This window comes from Aquarana catesbeiana, linkage group LG06 (genome assembly GCF_042186555.1).
Source record: "Aquarana catesbeiana isolate 2022-GZ linkage group LG06, ASM4218655v1, whole genome shotgun sequence".
Lineage (NCBI taxonomy): Eukaryota > Metazoa > Chordata > Amphibia > Anura > Ranidae > Aquarana > Aquarana catesbeiana.
The window spans coordinates 231061403-231083945 of NC_133329.1; positions in this window are offsets into that span (position 1 = coordinate 231061403).

Consider the following 22543-nt stretch of genomic DNA (forward strand, 5'->3'; position numbering starts at 1 on the left):
GAATAACGCGCAGAGACTGCAGCGCCCTGCACATGTGGAGCTTTGGGGTGTGATGCAGTCAATGTGCTGCCCTTAGGCTGGCCCCTGGAGGGCATCCTGCCTCGTTGGTGATGTGCCGCCTCCTCCTCCTCCTCCTCTCTCCTATCAGGCACCCACGTTGAGTCAGTGACCTCATCATCCCCTCCCTCCTCATCACTGGAGCAAACCTGGCAGTATGCTGCAGCAGGGGGAGCATGACTGCCAGATTGCTGTCCTTCTTGGGCACCCCCTCTGTCCGTGCTCATGTTACTGCCTTCATCGAGCTCAGTATCATCATCAGAGCCTTCCAAACGCTGGGCATCCTCCTGGAGCATGTACCCAACACTGTGGTCAAACAGTTCGAGGGACTCCTCAGGAGGACATGGTGGGGCTAGGGAAGGAGTCACTGATGACATTGAGCCGAGGGAAGAGGCCGCTGCTTTGCCAGACAAAGTACCCTGGGCATGGGTGAGAGAGGATGAGGAGGATGAGGACGGCTTGGTCATCCACTCGACCAAGTCTTCCGCATGTTGCGGCTCAACATGGCCAGCTGCCGAAAAAAAGGCCAAGCGTGTCCCATGGCCACGTGCTGATGAGGATGCACCGTCTCCACGACCAGCACTAGACACAGAGCCTGCTTGCCCTCTCTTATTGGCTTGTGACTGTCTGCCTCTCCTTCTTGGCCTTCCAGACATACTAATGGCCTGTAGCTGCACTAAGCTGGGATATATATATATATATATATATATATATATATATATGTACTGATACTGCAGCTAGCAAAATCAACTGCCTGCCTGTAGTATGAGAACACCACCAACCTTCTACAGGTAGCTTTAGCTGAACACTGTGAGGTGGACGCACCCCACTAACTTGTAGGTTTAGCAGAACACTGTGAGCAGGACGCACTGCACTAACTGTAAATAGTCTAGCTGCCTGACTGTGGTACTAATAGGATCAAAAGAACACCAGCAATTTTCTTCAGGTAGCTGTATTTACTGTAACAAGACAAGCCTGCCTGTCAGTAAGAAGATAACAGAAACGGATCTAGCTGAACACTGTGAGCAGGACGCACCCCACTAGCTTGTAGGTTTAGCTGAACACTGTGAGGTGGACGCACCCCACTAACTTGTAGGTTTAGCTGAACACTGTGAGCAGGACGCACCCCACTAACTTGTAGGTTTAGCAGAACACTGTGAGCAGGACGCACTGCACTAACTGTAAATAGTCTAGCTGCCTGACTGTGGTACTAATAGGATCAAAAGAACATCAGTAATTTTCTTTAAAATACTGTAACAAGACAAGCCTGCCTGTCAGTAAGAAGATAACAGGAACGGATCTAGCTGAACACTGTGAGCAGGACGCACCCCACTAGCTTGTAGGTTTAGCTGAACACTGTGAGGTGGACGCACCCCACTAACTTGTAGGTTTAGCTGAACACTGCGAGCAGGACGCACCCCACTAACTTGTAGGTTTAGCAGAACACTGTGAGCAGGACGCACTGCACTAACTGTAAATAGTCTAGCTGCCTGACTGTGGTATTAATAGGATCAAAAGAACACCAGCAATTTTCTTTAAAATACTGTAACAAGACAAGCCTGCCTGTCAGTAAGAAGATAACAGGAACGGATCTAGCTGAACACTGTGAGCAGGACGCACCCCACTAGCTTGTAGGTTTAGCTGAACACTGTGAGGTGGACGCACCCCACTAACTTGTAGGTTTAGCTGAACACTGTAAGCAGGACGCACCCCACTAACTTGTAGGTTTAGCAGAACACTGTGAGCAGGACGCACTGCACTAACTGTAAATAGTCTAGCTGCCTGACTGTGGTACTAATAGGATCAAAAGAACACCAGCAATTTTCTTCAGGTAGCTGTATTTACTGTAATAAGACAAGCCTGCCTGTCAGTAAGAAGATAACAGAAACGGATCTAGCTGAACACTGTGAGCAGGACGCACCCCACTAGCTTGTAGGTTTAGCTGAACACTGTGAGGTGGACGCACCCCACTAACTTGTAGGTTTAGCTGAACACTGTGAGCAGGACGCACCCCACTAACTTGTAGGTTTAGCAGAACACTGTGAGCAGGACGCACTGCACTAACTGTAAATAGTCTAGCTGCCTGACTGTGGTACTAATAGGATCAAAAGAACACCAGCAATTTTCTTCAGGTAGCTGTATTTACTGTAACAAGACAAGCCTGCCTGTTAGTAAGAAGATAACAGAAACGGATCTAGCTGAACACTGTGAGCAGGACGCACCCCACTAGCTTGTAGGTTTAGCTGAACACTGTGAGGTGGACGCACCCCACTAACTTGTAGGTTTAGCTGAACACTGTGAGCAGGACGCACCCCACTTACTTGTAGGTTTAGCAGAACACCGTGGGCAGGACGCACTGCACTAACTGTAAATAGTCCAGCTGCCTGACTGTGGTACTAATAGGATCAAAAGAACACCAGTAATTTTCTTTAAAATACTGTAACAAGACAAGCCTGCCTGTCAGTAAGAAGATAACAGGAACGGATCTAGCTGAACACTGTGAGCAGGACGCACTGCACTAAATGTAAATAGTCTAGCTGCCTGACTGGGGTACTAATAGGATCAAAAGAACACCAGTAATTTTCTTCAAAATACTGTAACAAGACAAGCCTGCCTGTCAGTAGGAATATAACAGGAACGGATCTAGCTGAACACTGTGAGCAGGACGCACTGCACTAAATGTAAATAGTCTAGAAGATAACAGGAACGGATCTAGCTAAACTGAATACAGTGTATATATATATATATATATATATATATATATATATGCAACACCTGGGATGCATATATATATACACAATACACTTTAAGTGCAGCTAACTGACTGACTGTCCTGCCTAATCTAGCTAACTCAAATGAAATGACACTGTCTCTCTCTCTCTCTAAGCACACCGGAACACACTGCACAGGGCCGCCGTGCAGGCGGCCTTATATAGTGTGGGGCGTGTACTAAATCCCCTGAGCCATAATTGGCCAAAGCCTCCTTGGCTTTGGCCAATTATGGCTCTCTGTTAAGGCGGCGCTGTGATTGGCCAAGCATGCGGGTCATAGTGCATGCTTGGCCAATCATCAGCAAGCAATGCACTGCGATGCCGCAGTGAATTATGGGCCGTGACGCGCCACACGAATTTGGCGCGAACGGCCCATATCGTTCGCAATTCGGCGAATGATCGAGCAGCCGATGTTTGAGTCGAACATGGGTTCGACTCGAACACGAAGCTCATCCCTATACAAGAAACACACTTTACCAAAACGGGCACCCTGGCGTTTGCGTCACGTTTATTCCCTACGGGTTACCTTGCTTCTAACACCAAAAAGAAAGCGGGGGTGACCATCCTGATTAGAAAAGGATCTCCATTTACCCCCACCTCCTCTTAATCTGATCCACAGGGTTGTTTTTTGATCCTTAGTGGCAAATGGCAACAATCGGACATAACCTTCTGCAACATTTATGCACCGAATGTAAATCAGATGCCCTTTGTGACTAAGGTATATAACCACCTTTTTCGCACCAAACACTCTTTCTTAGTCGTTGGCGGAGATTTTAATCTCCCATTTTCCTCCACTTCAGATAGAACATCCCTCACCAAAAAAATCCCCTCGGCAAGCCTTTTCAGACAATCCAAACAATTTCGTCAGGTCATTCATAAATTTGCTCTGTTTAACGCATGGCGCGTGGAACATCCGGCAGATCGTCAATATTACCACTATTCCCATCCATTTAGCACACATGCACGCTTAGACTACTTTTTTGTTAATGCCCCCTCCCTACGTGCGCTCGCTAACGTGAATATCCTGCCTATGTCGTGGTCTGACCATGCGCCAATCTCTTTGACACTAAAAATGCACCCTTCTAAAGTCAGACAATGCCATTGGCGGCTGAATGATTTTCTATTGAAAGACCTTACATATAGGATGGAAATGGAAAAGACTTTAAAACTATACTTTGTAGAAAATAATACCCCAGAGGTCTCGGTGGGAACCCTCTGGGAAGCACATAAGACGGTCATAAGGGGACAATGCATTGCAATCTCTACAGCTTGGAAGAAAAATGCCAAGCTGCTGAGACAACAGACAGCACAGCATTTACAGGAGCTGGAATCCAGACTCACAACCTCATTATCCATCCGTCTATTGAGGGAAATTATACGACTTAGAGCTATACTCAAAAGTATAGACATAGGCAGAGTAGAGAAAACCCTTCAAAGATTACGTCAGCTATATTATGATAAAGGCAATAAGGCCCATACCCTATTGGCACGCAAACTTTGAGAAAATGCACACATATCGACCCCTCAAGCTATTCGTGACCCAACAGGCACCCTTCACTCCCATCCCGACCGCATTGCTCAATTACTTAAAAACTACTGCTCAGATCTTTACAATAACCCTTCCATACCGCACTTACCTATCCAGGAAACTTTTAAAGATCGTGTACAGTCTTACCTTGCTGTCAGCGGGGTGTCCACTCTACCAGTAGAAGCCCTACACTCACTTAACTCCCCCATCACTGACGAGGAAATTTCCGACACTCTGAAACACCTCCCAAATAATAAGGCTCCAGGTCCTGATGGCCTCCCTTACGAGTACTACAAGTCATTCCTACCTACCCTGCTCCCGCACATGGTTCGTTAATTTAACAGATTTATGGGCAAGGAAGACATCCCCAGAGACATGCAGACATCACATCTCACACTTATACCCAAACCCGATAAAGACCACACAATGTGTGGGAATTACAGACCCATAGCCCTATTAAATTCAGACCTAAAAATTTTTACAAAAATATTGTCCCTTCGAGTAAATGAGGTCCTCCCCTCCCTGATCCATAAAGATCAGATTGGCTTTGTCCCGGGACGGCAAGCAGGAGACAACACCAGAAGAGCCATCAATTTAATAGACATCATTAATAGACAAAAAAAGTAGCGTTTTTGCTTAGTTTAGACGCTGAGAAAGCCTTCGACAGGCTTAGCCGGCCTTTTATGTTTTCCACCCTTGAACATCTGGGCTTTCGGGGGCCGTTCCTCAGGGCGATTAGGCACCTATATGCAACCCCAACCGCCTCTATCAAAACGCCCTTTGCGGCAACCACTACTTTCCCTATTTCGAACGGAACTAGGCAAGGTTGCCCGCTCTCCCCACTGCTCTTCGCCCTGTGCATCGAGCCCCTGGCGGCCCAGATCCGGCGGGACCCAAATATTAAGGGTGTAATGGTTAGAGGTCGCAAATTTAAAATCTCACTGTTTGCGGATGATGTCCTTTTGACCCTGACACAGCCACACACTACTCTGCCTAACCTCCATAAACTTTTGCAGGACTATGGATCCTTGTCAGGCTACAAGGTTAACCCGACTAAATCGGAAGCCCTCCCGCTTAATCTACCTTCAGCGGAAGTACATATATGCTTAAAAACCACAGTCCATTAAATACTTAGGGGTACACCTTACACCTCGATATGAATCCTTATATAACGCAAACTTTGGACCTCTATTCGCATCCATCTGATCCCTTCTGACCAAATGGAGACACTATCAGATGTCTTGGTTTGGTCGCATCGGTTCGATCAAAATGAACATACTACCTAAACTCCTGTACTGTTTTATGACTCTCCCAGTACCTATCCCATTGGCCCATCTCACTAAACTCCAAAATGACCTTTTAAATTTTACATGGAACTACAAACAACATCGAATAGCCCGCTCTGTAATGTTTGCTTCCAGAGGGGATGGGGGTTTGGCCTTTCCGCACCTTCAACGCTATTACTATGCTGCACAACTGAGAGCCATAGCTTCTTGGGTTACCCTTCCGGCCTATAATCGCTGGACTCAGTTGGAAAAAATATGGCTAGCGCCCATCCATCCGAACAATTTATTGTGGAACGCCAATGCCAATATTCCCTCCTCTGCCCTATTGCACACTATGCATCTCCTACGCATTATCAGATGATCTCCCCATGGCTGCAAAGACAACTCTTTCATTATGGACACTTGGTGGACCCAGTGTCTAGGATCCTGCTACCCTTTGACAAACTCAGAGCCAAATATGAGCTCCCTCTCAGTGCCTTTTTTGGCTACCTCCAGATACGGCATTATGCACTCACCATCTCCCCTACCCTCCAATTTTCTAAGCCATCCCCATTTGAATGTTTAGTTCTTTCAGGCCCCACGCAGAAAGGTCTGACCTCAGACATATATAAAATCATAAACTCATACGACATGCTCATTAGGGAGAAACATAAATGCGTAGATGGGAGAAACAACTTGGGGAGGAACTAACACCTGAACAATGGACCATTGTATGGAGATGGGCAGCCAGGAGCTCTATATGCACACTTTATAAATAAAACTCATACAAGGTGCTTCTTCATTGGTACCTTACCCCCTTGCATCTGCAGGCCATATACCCATCGGCCTCGAGTCGCTGCTGGAGGTGTCGTCAAGATCGGGGCACGCTATATCACATCTATTGGAGCTGTTCCTCCCTCCAACCCTACTGGCGGGCGGTTCAGGACCTCCTCCAGCGGCTATTCAAGGTAGATATCCCTCTCTCTCCTAAATTTTTCATACTGGGCCTCCCTCCTGTCATACTCCCCAGACTAGCCAAAAAGCTAGCAACGCAAAAACTTACAGCAGCCAGATGCCTAATATCCTTATACTGGAAACGCCGGAACCCTCCGTCATTATCTGATCTGTATACCAGAATTAAAGACGTAGAGATTATGGAATCCATGACAGCCAGACTCACAGATAAAATAGACAGACATACAGCCACATTTTAGCCATGGCACAGGAGACTGGAACCCCCCTGTGATTCCATGGGACCTTCCCCGCCTTGAACAATTGTACACACCTGGAGCCCTCGAAAGATGAGCCCTAATGTATGGATCTCTTTCTTTTTCTGTTTACCTCCTTGATTTTCCCCTTCTTTCTTTTCTTCTCTCTCCTCTCTCATATTTCCTCTCTGAGAAGAATGGACCAAACAATTTTCATAAGTCAGTCTAGTTTTCTATGGTCCGCTCTCCCCTTTTTTCTAGAGAAAATTTGTTATGAACACTATGCTTCTATTGCTTCATTTTTTTTTTTAATTTTTGCTGTTTTTTTTATGTGCAATGGTATTTTCAACAATTGTATTGTATACTTGGAAGCTTAATAAAAATTGTCAATTATAAAAAAAAAAAAAAAATTACACACATTAATCACATTATAAAAGCAGGGATGCAAATCAAGCTAATAACAACCATGACAAACCTTTTTGGTCAGGATTATCATCAGCAAAAACAGACAAAATTAATACGAAATCCAAAAAGGCAGGACACAAACAAAAATCGACACACACACACATACACTTATGTTTGGAATTAGCAGGAATCTTCCTTTTCATCTAAACCATTGCATAAACTAGATTAACATTAACAATTGTAAGTCTAACATCTGAGATTTAGAAGTAACTAGAAAAAGATAAAGGTCTGCTGAGGCTCACAAACAATAAACACATGGTCAGACTGGACAAAGACACAATTTGGAAACCACGTCCACAAAAACACACTTTTGAGGGCCTTAATTCAAAACTATACCAGCAAACACATAAAGCAATCATCAAACCACAGCCTTAGTGGGGTGTGGGTCGGGCATTATGCACCCCCCCCCCCCAAAAAAAAATAAAAAATCTATTTATAAACCAATATAAGCAATGCAAACATAGATTCTGGCCTCTTCTCAGGCTAAACAACCACCACAACACATCCATATCTGCCCCAAAACACACAGTTATAGATTTGGTGCAAACCCACACTTGTTTGAACTATAATATCATTTTGTGGGTTTCCATTTAGTAAAACCCATCAAAAATGTAATCACTGGTGCAAAAAAAAATTAAACCACAACAGAGGAAGAATATACAAACCTCTAGCCAGGTAGCAGCATATTTGGGGTTCAAACCATTGACCCCAGTGCTGCTAAGCAGAAGTGCTAACCAGTTAGTCCCTGTGCTGCCACATGGATGGAGGCTGCATCTCTGTGATATCAAACAGTCCTATGTCCCAGGGGGTGCAATAGGTTAATCAATGCAAATGTCCCGTGGAAGGCCAGAGAACCATTGAACAACCTGTCTCTGGTATATGCCATCTGTTTTGAAGGCTGGATGTGGCTGATTACTGTCAGCATGCTGCTAGACAACCATCTCTAATTGTGTTGCTTTTTGCTTTGTAAGGGCTGCAATTAGTGCTGGTGGGGAAATCTTAAGGCTGCTTATTGTCCTTGCCCATGGAAAACATAGGGCACAATTTGCAATGGTGGTGGAACCCTCCTCCACGTAAATACTACATTTATGCATAATTTGTGTAAGGACATGAGTCAGGACACTATACTTCTTAACGGTCAAATACATTTGATCAAAAACAGGGTCACCTACCAAACAGTGGGAGTGGTATACCTTATGATGTGCCTATGTGACTGTTTTTACATAGGCAAGACAAAGCGTTCTTTTTTAAAACGAAATAAAGACCATGTGTCCCCCATTTGGAAAAAACTAATAGAAACAGCTGTGAGTTGGAATATTGGACTTTTACCACAATTTTGATCTACATGTGAATAAATTCACAGCTCTCGAACATGTACCAATGTATCCCAGAGGTGGAAGTGTTGATCATACACTGCTACAGCTGGAAACCCAAGGTCTCAATGAAACCCTAAGTTTTGAGCCTTTCTTATAATGTTCTTTGACATTATTTTAAGTTAGCCATGCCTGGTTATTCATCTGCCCAGTCTGCCTTGTGAGATAATTGCTACTAAGTTATATTAAAGACTGAGTCCTAAATTATTTGGTAATTGAATGTTTTATATGTTACATCAGGGGTAGGCAACCCCCGAAAGCCTCTTTTGCCGGAACTCCACTCCCTCCCCATCAGCAAAGCAGCGCAGGGAAGTGTCAGTGAGACACTAATGCATTCCAATTTCAGAACTCCGCACACTGCACCTGCACTGAGGGGGAGGCACTGTGCCCCCACACATTGTAAGGAATGGGAAACATTGTTTGGTTCTCCAACTTTGCTGTAGCTGCGATCGCCAGCTTTTGTGATAGGGAAGAGATTGGGTGCAGTTCTGCTAGGGGGGTCGGTCCCTGTTTCCAGGAGGAGGAGGAGGACTGTCATTGGCCACTGCTAAAGCCAATCCCGGTCCTGCTAGCCCCACCCATCATCTGGAGGAAGATGACTCGCTTGGTTGCCGCTACCAATCTCAGAAAGAAGGGATTTCACTGTGATTGAAAAAACCACAAACAGGTGACAGTTTGTGGAATTACTGTTGAGCATCTGGGAACTTTGTTGAAATTATTCCTGAACCTTTGTGTCACTTACTACTGAACCCCTGTCCCTTTAAGCCACAGCCAGTATTCAGCGCAATGAAAATTACACCCAACATTTGCTGCGGCGCAGAACGCCGCACTTTTTCTTAGCTGCGGGGGCCCATTATTGCTCATTATTGCACATCCATTCCAAATGCTTGTATGTGACATCACATACAAGCACATGGGCTGGATGCGAGAGGTGGATCAGCACGATGAGTGTGCCAGGATAGGTAGATGTGTCTCATCTCTGCTTCTTTTCACCACTGTGCATATCACGCATATCATAGATGAGAAGAGGATGCAGCGGTGGAGCAGATGAGCAGGAAGGTACAGCGGTGGGGAAATTGAGCAGGAGAGGTTCAGAGGTGGGACAGAAGAGCAGGAGGGTACAGCGGTGGGGCAGATGAGCAGGAGGGTACAGCGGTGGGGAAAATGAGCAGGAGGAGTTCAGAGGAGGGACAGAAGAGCAGGAGGGTACAGTGAAGGCACAGATGAGCAAGGGGGTTCAGTGTTGGGCTAGATGAGAAGAGGGTTCAGTGGTGGGACAGAAAAGCAGGGGGTAGTGCAGTGGGGCAGATGTGAAAGGAGGTGCATTGGTGGGATAGATGAGCAGGTGGTTACAGTGGTGGGGCAGGAGAGCAGGGGGAACACAGGTGGGGCAGAAGAGCAGGGGGGTACAGAGGTGAGATAGATGTGCAGGAGGTACATTGATGGGGCAGATGAGAAAGCGGGTTACAGTGGTGGGGCAGATGAGCAGATGGGTTTAGTGTTAGGACAGATGAGAAGGTGATTCGGTAGTGAGACAGAAGAGCATGGGGATACGGTGGTGGAGCAAATGTGCAGGTAGGTACAGTGGTGGGGCTTCCACACTGGAGCGGTGCGCTTGCAGGGCGTCAGAAAAAATCCCACCAGCAGCTTCTTTGGAGTACATTAGGAGCAGTGAACTCACCGCTCCTAAAGCGCCCCTGCCCATTGAAATCAATGGGCAGAGCTGCCGAACCGCTGGCAAAGCGCCTCTGTAGCAGCGCTTTGCGGGAGGTTTTAACCCTTTTTCAGCCGCTATCGGGAGTTAAAAGTGCCCGGCTAGCAGCCGAATGGCACCGCAAAAATGACGGTAAAGCGGCGCTAAAAATAGCGTTGTTTTACCGCCGATGCCCGGGGTGGCTCAGTGTGAATGTGCTCTTATGGCGCTTTGGTGGCCCTGGGTTGGCACGTTTGGCAGACCACTCCGGGTAAGCTATTAACTGGCTGTACATGGTGAATATTGAATATATTGACTATAAATTCATTTTTGCTTTTATTGGTGGATAAATCTTCTCTTTTTTGTATGTTTTGTATGTTTTAGGCATTATTAAGTGTGTATAAAATGATACTATTATGGCATTTGTTTTTCTTTTCTTTTGAATAGATACTTTGCAATGAATCCCCTGAGCAAGCCCTCACAGACGAAACATGTCTGGATAATAACATTGCGTTTCCTTTTACCTCCAAATTGTCACCTAGGATGTGATTAAATGTTTACCTGCCAATTACTTTTATATTGCTCAATTTTTAATGATGTTAAAATAAAATGTGTTAAATCTTTTTGAAATAATTTTCCTTCTCTGGTATTACTTGTCTAAGGCACCGCCAAAAATCCTGCTAACAAATTTCTTTCTGTATATATGCCTATTTAGCTATGTTACATAGTTAGTAAGGTTGAATAAAGACACCAGTCCATCCAGTTCAACCTGAGTGAGTGTGGGTGCTTGTCTACAATTCTCCCTATCCCTGTACATTGTGTCTCATTAAGATGCTTATCTATTATATTATTATTTATTTAAGGTACCCATATAGCGCCATCAATTTACACAGCGCTCCACACATACATCTCACACTCACATCGGTCCCTACCCTCAAGGAGTCCACAATCCAAGGTCCCCAACTCACATTCATATACTAGGGCCAATTTTGACAGAAGCCAATTAACCTACCAACATGTCTTTGGAGTGTGGGAGGAAACCCACGCAGGCACAGGGAGAAAATGCAAACTCCAGGCCCACACTACCACTTCCTCCATGAGTCAGGAGTTATGTTTAACATAAGGAGAAGAGACAACTTCTCTATATGAAGTGGCATGTTTGGGATTTGAACCATCAACTCCAGCACTGCTAAGCAGATGTGCTAACCCATTAGCCACTGTGCTGCCATATGGATGGAGGCTACATCTCTGTGGTGCCAAACAGTCCTAAGTCCCAGGAGTGCAATAAGTTAATCAATGCAGATGTACTGTGGAAGGCTGGAGAACCATTGAAAAACCTGTTTCTGGCATATTCCATCTGTTTTGAAGGCTGGGTATGGCTGATTACTATCAGCATGCTGAACCATCTCTAATTTTGGGGCTTTTTGCTTGGTTGCAATTGGTGCAATTGGTGCTGGTGGGGAATTCTTAAGGCCGCTTAATGTCCTTGCCCATTGAAAACATATGGCACGATTTGTAATGGTGGTGGAACCCTCCTACAAATAAATGGTGGAGAAGTGATGGAATGACATCAGTTAGGAGTTATGCTTCTTGATTTATTCTGTGATATTTGGTGGTTCTTGGTGTGTGAGTGTAGAATGTGAAAGGAAGGGAACATCTATTTGGGCCTGCCTTCATTGGCTTGCTGCGGCGCCACCTCCTCCCCGCTCAAATTTTCATACTATTTTGTGAGGTAATATAGGTCATAGTTAATTAGGTTACTGTCACTTAAAATTTTATGAGGTATGAATTTTTAACCAATTAAAAGCTTTGGAAGCGTCTAGAATTTCTGGGAGCCCTATAAATATGGAAGAATTCCATAGGCTTTACACAGTTGGTCAAGCCTTGGCAAAAGAGCTAGAATACATCTCTTTAAGGCTTGATCATAAAGACCATCCTCAGGCAGATATTGGAGAGAGCGGAGAGTGGCAGGGGAGATGACTGACTGTGGAGATGCCTAGCGCTGGCAGAGGGAGAAGTTTCCAGACCCCTAGTTGAGGATGGAGCAGAGCAAGTGGAAGAATCACTTGAGAGTCGCTGGAAGCTCCCGCAGAAGAGCGCGATGTTGACGAGTCGGCCTCCAGAGAGAAGAGTGACGACTTCAGCGTGTCAAAGGGAGGTCCAGAGGAGCCCAGCTGGGAGTGTGACGGCTGTGAGGCAGAGCGAGCGTCGTGATGCAAGCTCAGAGGCGGGACCGGAGGCGTAACAAGAGGCGGCACTGGAGGCGGGGTCAGGAAGACACACTAGGATGAAGCGCAGAAGCTACTCCCCTCCACTGACCAGCAGCACATATAGGAGGGCAAGATCGCGTCTACCAGAGGGGCGGGTCGTACGACAGTCTACTCCTGTGGCGGTAGGCAACAAGAGAACGCCACATCTGAGTGAGCAACAGAGCTGCTGTACTCAGCAGTCACCACTGGAGGCAACAGAGGTCATGTATCATCTAGTCATGTAAGCAGCGCTGTTCTGCCTATTGTTTCACAGGCTGCTGAAGGCAATTATACTCCTGTTGTTTCAGGTGAGTCAGATAATGCTAAAGTATTAACTGAGTTGATTGGTTCTTTAACTAATTTAGTACAACTTTTTGTTAAAAATTCTAATACTTCAACTTGTCCTACAAATATTGTGGATAATATTTTATCACACTCGGATGTTAATACTTCTATTATTAATACAGGAATTACTGAGGTAATAGTAAATGTTCAATCAGTGAATCCAGCTGTAAATAAAAATGCAGTTCCTAAAGCACTTTTTAACCACTTACGGAGCGCCCGGCGCAGTTTTACGTCACCTGTTTGAAGGAGGATATCGTTGTTGTAACAGCAGCTAGCTGCCATAATCCAGGTATCCCCTTCTTCAGCGGGTGGTCTGCCACAAGATAAAAGTGGTCTCTGCAGCGGATTCGCCATGAGATCACTTTTATCGGCGGCGGGAGGGAGCCCCCCTCCTGCTGTGCTCCGGTGCTCCCCCGCCGCTTACCAGAGCCGTCGTCAGCGGCGGAGACGATTGTATTTGTCCGCTGTCTGGGTATGGAGACGAGTGAGGGGAAGATGGCCCCCACTGTCTCCATACAATTTCTGTGTGGAAGCGACGTCCAAACGTCACTTCCGCCCACAGCTCTTAAAGGGCCACTTTTTTTAACCACTTTAGCCCCGGACCATTTGGCAGCTCAATGACCGAAGGACTTTTTACAATTTGGCACTGCGCTGCTTTAACTGGTAATTGCGCGGTCATGCAATGTTGTACCCAAACGAAATTTGCGTCCTTTTTTTCCCACAAATAGAGCTTTCTTTTGATGGTATTTGATTGCCTCTGCGATTTTTCTTTTTTGCGATATAAATGGAAAAAGACTGAAAATTTTGAAAAAAAATTATATTTTCTACTTTTTGTTATAAGAAAAATCCAATAAACTCAATTTTAGTCATATATTTAGGCCAAAATGTATTCAGCCACATGTCTTTGGTAAAAAAAAATGTCAATAAGCGTATATTGGTTTGTGCAAAAGTTATAGCGTCTACAAACTAGGGTACATTTTCTGGAATTTACGCAGCTTTTAGTTTATGACTGCCTATCTCATTTCTTGAGGTGCTAAAATGGCAGGGCAGTACAAACCCTCCCCAAATGACCCCATTTTGGAAAGTAGACACCCTAAGGATATTGCTAAGAGGCTTGTTGAGCCCATTGAATAATTTATTTTTTTCTCCCAAGTGATTGAATAATAACCAAAAAAAATGTTTACAAAAAGTTGTCACTAAATGATATATTGCTCACACATGCCATGGTTATATGTGGAATTGCACCGAAAATACATTTTGCTACTTCTCCTGAGTACGGGGATACCACATGTGTGCGATAATTTTGGAGCCTAGCCACGTACAGGGCCCCGAAAACCAAGCATCGCCTTCAGAATTTCTAAGGGCGTAAATATTTGATTTCACTCCTCACTACCTATCACGGTTTTGAAAGCTATAAAATGCCAAGATGGCACAAAACCCACCCAAAAGACACCCCAAGCTATTTGCTGATAGGCATGGTGAGTGATTTGCAGCTCTCATTTGTTTTTGAAAATGAAGAAAGAAAAGAAAAATGTGATTTTTTTTTTCCTTTTTTAATTTTCAAAACTTTGTGACAAAAAGCGAGATCTGCAAAATACTCACCATACCTCTCAGCAAATAGCTTGGGGTGTCTACTTTCCAAAATGGGGTCATTTGGGGGGGGTTTGTGCCATCTGGGCATTCCATGGCCTCCGAAACTGTGATAGGCAGTGAGGAGTAAAATCAAAAATTTACACCCTTAGAAAGCCTGAAGGCGGTGCTTGGTTTTCGGGGTTCCGTGCGCAGCTAGGCTCCCAAAAAGTCTCACCCATGTAGTATCCCCGTACTCAGGAGAAGCAGCAGAATGTATTTTGGGGTGTAATTCCACATATGGCATGTTTGAGCAATATATCATTTAGTGACAGCTTTGTGCAAAAAAAAAAAAAAAAGTTTGTCATTTTCCCGCAGTGTATTTAATATATATATATATATATATATATATATATATACAGTCAGACTGGTATACCGTCAGGTCCATAAATATTGGGACATCGACACAATTCCAATCCCTTTTTGCTCTATACACCACCACAATGGATTTGAAATTAAACGAACAAGATGTGCTTTAACTGCAGACTTTCAGCGTGAATTTGAGGGTATTTACATCCAAATCAGGTGAACAGTGTAGGAATTACAACAGTTTGTATATGTGCCTCCCACTTTTTAAGGGACCAAAAGTAATGGGACAGATTAACAATCATCCATCAAACTTTCACTTTTTAATACTTGGTTGCAAATCCTTTGCAGTCAATTACAGCCTGAAGTCTGGAATGCATAGACATCACCAGACGCTGGGTTTCATCCTTGGTGATGCTCTGCCAGGCCTCTACTGCAACTGTCTTCAGTTCCTGCTTGTTCTTGGGGAATTTTCCCTTCAGTTTTGTCTTCAGCAAGTGAAATGCATGTTCAATTGGATTCAGGTCAGGTGATTGACTTGGCCATTGCATAACATTCCACTTCTTTCCCTTAAAAAACTCTTTGGTTGCTTTCGCAGTATGCTTCGGGTCATTGTCCATCTGCACTGTGAATCGCCGTCCAATGAGTTCTGAAGCATTTTGCTGAATATGAGCAGATAATATTGCCCGACACACTTCAGAATTCATCATGCTGCTTTTGTCAGCAGTCTCATCATCAATAAATACAAGAGAACCAGTTCCATTGGCAGCCATACATGCCCACGCCATGACAATACCACCACCATGCTTCACCGATGAGGTGGTCAGCTTTGGATCATGAGCAGTTCCTTTCCTTCTCCATACTCGTCTCTTCCCATCACTCTGGTACAAGTTGATCTTGGTCTCATCTGTCCATAGGATGTTGTTCCAGAACTGTGAAGGCGTTTTTAGATGTTGTTTGGCAAACTCTAATCTGGCCTTCCTGTTTTTGAGGCTCCCCAATGCTTTACACCTTGTGGTGAACCCTCTGTATTCACACTGGTGAAGTCTTCTCTTGATTGTTGACTTTGACACACATACACCTACCTCCTGGAGAGTGTTCTTGATTTTGCCAACTGTTGTGAAGGGTGTTTTCTTCACCAGGGAAAGAATTCTTCAGTCATCCACCACAGTTGTTTTTCGTGGTCTTCCGGGTCTTTTGGTGTTGCTGAGCTCAACAGTGCATTCTTTCTTTTTAAGGATGTTCCAAACAGTTGATTTGGCCACACCTAATGTTTTTGCTATCTCTCTGATGGGTTTGTTTTGTTTTTTCAGCCTAGTGATGGCTTGCTTCAGTGATAGTGACAGCTCTTTGGATCTCATATTGAGAGTTGACAGCAACAGATTCCAAATGCAAATAGCACACTTGAAATGAACTCTGGACCTTTTATCTGCTCCTTGTAAATGGGATAATGAGGGAATAACACACACCTGGCCATGGAACAGCTGAGCAGCCAATTGTCTCATTACTTTTGGTCCCTTAAGAAGTGGGAGGCACATATACAAACTGTTGTAATTCCTACACCGTTCACCTGATTTGGATGTAAATACCCTCAAATTGAAGCTGAAAGTCTGCAGTTAAAGCACATCTTGTTTGTTTCATTTCAAATCCATTGTGGTGGTGTATAGAGCCAAAAACATTATAATTGTGTTTATGTCACAATATTTATGGACCTGACTGTATATATATATATATATATATATATATATATATATATATATATATATATATGTATCCACTGTATCCAGTTTAGCTAGATCTCACTGCAGACCATTCCTGGTGTACTGTTTCTAATATACTTCAAGCAGGAAGCTGATTCATTTAGCTGCAGTGTATTTAGTATATATATATATATATATATATATATATATATATATATATATATATATAGAAATATAAATATACACTGTATCCGGTGTAGCTAGATCTCACTGCAGACCGTTCCTGGTGTACTGTTTCTAATACACTTCAGGCAGGCAGTTGATTCAGTTAGCTGCAGTGTCTTTAGTATATATATACATCCCGGCTTTGTATATATATATATATATATATACAGGGACGATCCTGGACGGGGTGCACGGGGTGCAGTGCACCCGGGTGCCACAGAGGTGGGGGCGCTGCAGCGCCAGAGTGCTCCCCTCCCTCCTCCTCTCCTTGTCCGTAGTAGGCGGCTCTCTCCGACGGTCACTGCAGCCGCTGCTTTGTTTTTTGCCGAAGCCCATCCCCCCTCTCTCCTCCCTTCTCCTGTCAGAGGAGGAGAGCGGAGATAGCTGGAGATCGGAGCGGCTGTGTCTCTGTGTGCAGAGAGACCACCCGCGCAGTGACGTCACTGGGGGGGGGGCGGTCCGTGCCCGTGTTCCAGTTCTCCTCATCCTGTGTGCAACTCCCGCCTGCTGCCCAAGCCTGACACTCTGTTCTCCACCCGGGCGGCACGGCTGCACACTGTCCTCTCCTCTCCAGCTGCCGCCCGGGTGTTTTTTAATTAGCTCAATGGAGGGGGGTTGGTTTGTCGGGGGTCTATACTAATGGAGGGGGGGTTGTCCTGGGGGGGTCTATACTAATGGAGGGGGGGTTGTCCTGGGGGGTCTATACTAATGGAGAGGGGTTGTCCTAGGGGGTCTATACTAATGAAGGGGGGTTGTCCTGGGGGGATCTATACTAATGGAGGGGGGTTTGTCCTGGGGGGGTCTATACTAATGGAGGGGGGTTTGTCCTGGGGAGTCTATACTAATGGAGGGGGGGTTTGTCGTGGGGGGGTCCGTACTAATGGAGGGGGGTGGTTTGTTCTGGGGGGTCAGTACTAATGGAAGGGGGGTTGTCCTGGGGGGTCTATACTAATGAAGGGGGGTTGTCCTGGGGGGGGTCTATACTAATGGAGGGGGGTGGTTTGTCCTGGGGGGGTCTGTACTAAGGAAGGGGGGTGGTTTGTTCTGGGGGTCTGTACTAATGGAGGGGGGGTGGTTTGTCCTGGGGGGGTCTGTACTAATGGAGGGGGGGTGGTTTGTTCTGGGGGGGTCTGTACTAATGGGGGGTGGTTTGTTCTGGGGGGGTCTGTACTAATGGGTGGGTGGTTTGTTCTGGGGGTTCTGTATTAATGGAGGGGGGTGGTTTGTCCTGGAGGGGTCTGTACTAATGGTGGGGGGTGGTTTGTTCTGGAGGGGTCTGTACTAATGGTGGGGGTGGTTTGTTTTGGGGGGGTCTGTACTAATGGGGGGGTGGTTTGTTCTGGGGGTTCTGTACTAATGGAGGTGGGGTGGGGTGGTTTGTTCTGGGGGGTCTGTACTAATGTAGGGGAGTGGTTTTTAAGGGGGGTCTGTACTAATGGAGGGGGGTGGTTTGTTCTGGGGGGTCTGTACTAATGAAAGGGGGGTGGTTTGTCCTGGGGGGTCTGTACTAATGGAGGGGGGTGGTTTGTCCAGGGGGGTCTGTATTAATGGAGCGGTGTGGTTTGTTCTGGGGGGTCTGTACTAATGGAGGGGGGTGGTTAGTCCTGGGGGGGTCTGTACTAATGGAGGGGGGTGGTTCTGTACTAATGGAGAGAGGTAGTTTGTCCTGAGGGGGTCTGTACTAATGGAGGGGGGGTGGTTTGTCCTGAGGGGGGTCTGTACTAATGGAGGGGGTGGTTTGTTCTGGGGGGTCTGTACTAATGGAGGGGGGTGGTTAGTCCTGGGGGGGTCGGTACTAATGAAGGGGTGGGTGGTTTGTCCAGGGGGGTCTATACTAATGGAGGGGGGGTGGTTTGTCCTGGGGGTCTGTACTAATGGAGAGGGGGTGGTTTGTCCTGGGGGGGTCTGTACTAATGGAGGGGGGGGTGGTTTGTTCTGGGGGGGTCTGTACTAATGGGGGGTGGTTTGTTCTGGGGGGGTCTGTACTAATGTGTGGGTGGTTTGTTCTGGGGGTTCTGTATTAATGGAGGGGGGTGGTTTGTCCTGGAGGGGTCTGTACTAATGGTGGGGGGTGGTTTGTTCTGGAGGGGTCTGTACTAATGGTGGGGGGGTGGTTTGTTTTGGGGGTCTGTACTAATGGGGGGGGTGGTTTGTTCTGGGGGTTCTGTACTAATGTAGGGGAGTGGTTTTGAAGGGGGGGTCTGTACTAATGAAGGGGGGGTGGTTTGTCCTGGGGGGTCTGTACTGATGGAGGGGGGTGGTTTGTCCAGGGGGGTCTGTATTAATGGAGGGGTGTGGTTTGTTCTGGGGGGTCTGTACTAATGGAGGGGGGTGGTTAGTCCTGGGTGGGTCTGTACTAATGGAGGGGGGTGGTTCTGTACTAATGGAGGGAGGTGGTTTGTGCTGAGGGGGTCTGTACTAATGGAGGGGGGGTGGTTTGTCCTGAGGGGGGTCTGTACTAATGGAGGGGGTGGTTTGTTCTGGGGGGTCTGTACTAATGGAGTGGGGGTGGTTAGTCCCGGGGGGTCTGTACTAATGGAGGGGGGTGGTTCTGTACTAATGGAGGGAGGTGGTTTGTCCTAAGGGGGTCTGTACTAATGGAGGGGGGGTGCTTTGTCCTGAGGGGGGTCTGTACTAATGGAGGGGGGTGGTTTGTTCAGGGGGGGTCTGTACTAATGTAGGAGGGGTGGTTCTGTACTAATGTAGGGGGGTGGTTTGTTCTGCGGGGGTCTGTACTAATGGAGGGGGTGGTTCTGTACTAATGGAGGGGGGTGGTTTGTCCTAAAGGGGGGGTCTGTACTAATGGAGGGGTGGGTGGTTTGTCCTGAGGGGGGTCTATACTGATAGAGGGGGGTGTTTTGTCCTGGGGGGTCTGTACTGAAGGAGGGGTTTATACTTAGTGGGGGGGTCTGCACTGACGGAGGGGGGTCTGTACTGAGGGGTGACTATAGTTGGTGGAGGGGGGATGATACCATGTTTTACCGCACCGGGCGACACCCCTCTCCCTCTCCTCTTCACGCGCGCTGCTGTACTAGTGACTAGTTCATATCGTCCAGGGAAGAAAAAAAATGGAGCAAAGAAGAGGATTGTGGGACATGTAGTCCCAAGGACTGGCAGCCCCACTGTAACACGGAAACTGCAGCCCACACAGCATGCTCAGCTGAATGGGAGAGAGAGATCCAGGAGCCCGGGAAAGCTTTCAGGGAAGTACACCCAGGACTCCAGAGGGAGAGGTCAATGCTGAGAGAACACCATCAGAGAGAGAACCCCGCTGCCCTGCGCCACCAGAGGAAAAGCCACACAGCCTGGCGCCATCCCAGGCAGAGAAAGGAATGAAGTCATTGCCAGAATACAGATCTGGGTGCTACCCAGCGGAGTCGCCACGGGCAATTCAGAGTGAGCTGACTCCTGCTCAGAGGAACCGTTGTTGCTGTATCGCTGGGTCAGGTGAGAGGGCCGATTGGCCATTATCTACTAACGTCTCCAGGAACTGCAGTCTCTGACCATCTCTTGTAACATGTCTGCAGTCTCTGGCCATCTCTTGTAACATGTCTGCAGTCTCTGGCCATCTCCTGTAGTATGTCTGCAGTCTCTGACCATCTCCTGTAGTATGTCTGCAGTCTCTGACCATCTTTTGTAACATGTCTGCAGTCTCTGACCATCTCCTGTACTATGTCTGCAGTCTCTGGCCATCTCCTGTAGTATGTCTGCAGTCTCTGACCATCTCCTGAAGTATGTCTGCAGTCTCTGACCAACCCCTGTAGTATGTCTGCAGTCTCTGACCATCTCCTGTATTATATCTCCAGTCTCTGACCATCTCCTGTACTATGTCTGCAGTCTCCGACCATCTCCTGTATTATGTCTGCAGTCTCTGACCATCTCTTGTAAAATGTCTGCAGTCTCTAACCATCTCTTGTAACATGTCTGCAGTCTCTGACCATCTCCTGTAGTATGTCTGCAGTCTCTGACCATCTCTTGTAACCTGTCTGCAGTCTCTGACCATCTCTTGTATCATATCTGCAGTCTCTGACCATCTCTTGTATTATGTCTGCAGTCTCTGACCATCTCCTGTAGTATGTCTGCAGTCTCTGACCATCTCCTGTACCATGTCTGCAGTCTCTGACCATCTCTTGTATCATGTCTGCAGTCTCTGACCATCTCTTGTATCATGTCTGCAGTCTCTGACCATCTCTTGTAACATGTCTGCAGTCTCTGACCATCTTTTGTATCATGTCTGCAGTCTCTGACCATCTCTTGTATCATGTCTGCAGTCTCTGACCATCTCTTGTAAAATGTCTGCAGTCTCTAACCATCTCTTGTAACATGTCTGCAGTCTCTGACCATCTCTTGTATCATGTCTGCAGTCTCTGACCATCTCCTGTAGTATGTCTGCAGTCTCTGACCATCTCTTTTAACATGTCTGCAGTCTCTGACCATCTCTTGTATCATATCTGCAGTCTCTGACCATCTCTTGTATTATGTCTGCAGTCTCTGACCATCTCCTGTAGTATGTCTGCAGTCTCTGACCATCTCCTGTACCGTGTCTGCAGTCTCTGACCATCTCTTGTATCATGTCTGCAGTCTCTGACCATCTCTTGTATCATGTCTGCAGTCTCTGACCATCTCTTGTATCATGTCTGCAGTCTCTGACCATCTCTTGTATCATGTCTGCAGTCTCTGACCATCTCTTGTAACATGTCTGCAGTCTCTGACCATCTCTTGTATCATGTCTGCAGTCTCTGACCATCTCTTGTATCATGTCTGCAGTCTCTGACCATCTCTTGTAACATGTCTGCAGTCTCTGACCATCTCTTGTATCATGTCTGCAGTCTCTGACCATCTCTTGTATCATGTCTGCAGTCTCTGACCATCTCCTGTACCATGCCTGCAGTCTCTGACCATCTCCTGTATTATGTCTACAGTCTCTGACCATCTCCTGTACTATGATTGCAGTCTCTGATCATCTCTTGTATCATGTCTACAGTCTCTGACCATCTCCTGTACTATGTCTGGGGGCTCTTTCTAACAGACTCTCTAACAGAAGCCCTCTCTGTGTGCATCAGAGAGACTCCCCTCCAGGTCTCATTAGTGTACTCTCTTCCTGTATTTTCTTTATTGTTAAAAGATCATGGGAGGATCCCAGGGTAACAAAGAGTTCTTAGGGGAACATCTCTGTGTTTGAGTCCTTGCCATAGTAACATTTGTAAAGGGGAGCAGTTGGTAAAGATGACCACGCCCACGTGGGGGCGCCAGAAATATTTCTGCACCCAGGCGTCTGTGACCCTAGGATCGGCCCTGTATATATATATATATATATATATTAGGGATGAGCCGAACAGCCCCCGTTCGGTTCGCACCAGAACCTGCGAACGGACCGAAAATTCGCACGAACGTTAGAACCCCATTGACGTCTATGGGATTCGAACGTTCAAAATCAAAAGTGCCCATTTTAAAGGCTAATTTGCAAGGTATTGTCCTAAAAAGGGTTTGGGGACCCGGGTCCTGCCCCAGGGGACATGTATCAATGCAAAAAAAACTTTTAAAAATGGCCGTTTTTTCGGGAGCAGTGATTTTAATGATGCTTAAAGTTAAAAAAAAAAAAGTGAAATATTCCTTTAAATATCGTACCTGGGGGGTGTCTATAGTATGCCTGTAAAGTGGCCCGTGTTTCCCGTGCTTAGAACAGTCCCTGCACAAAATGTCATTTTTAAAGGAAAAAAAGTCATTTA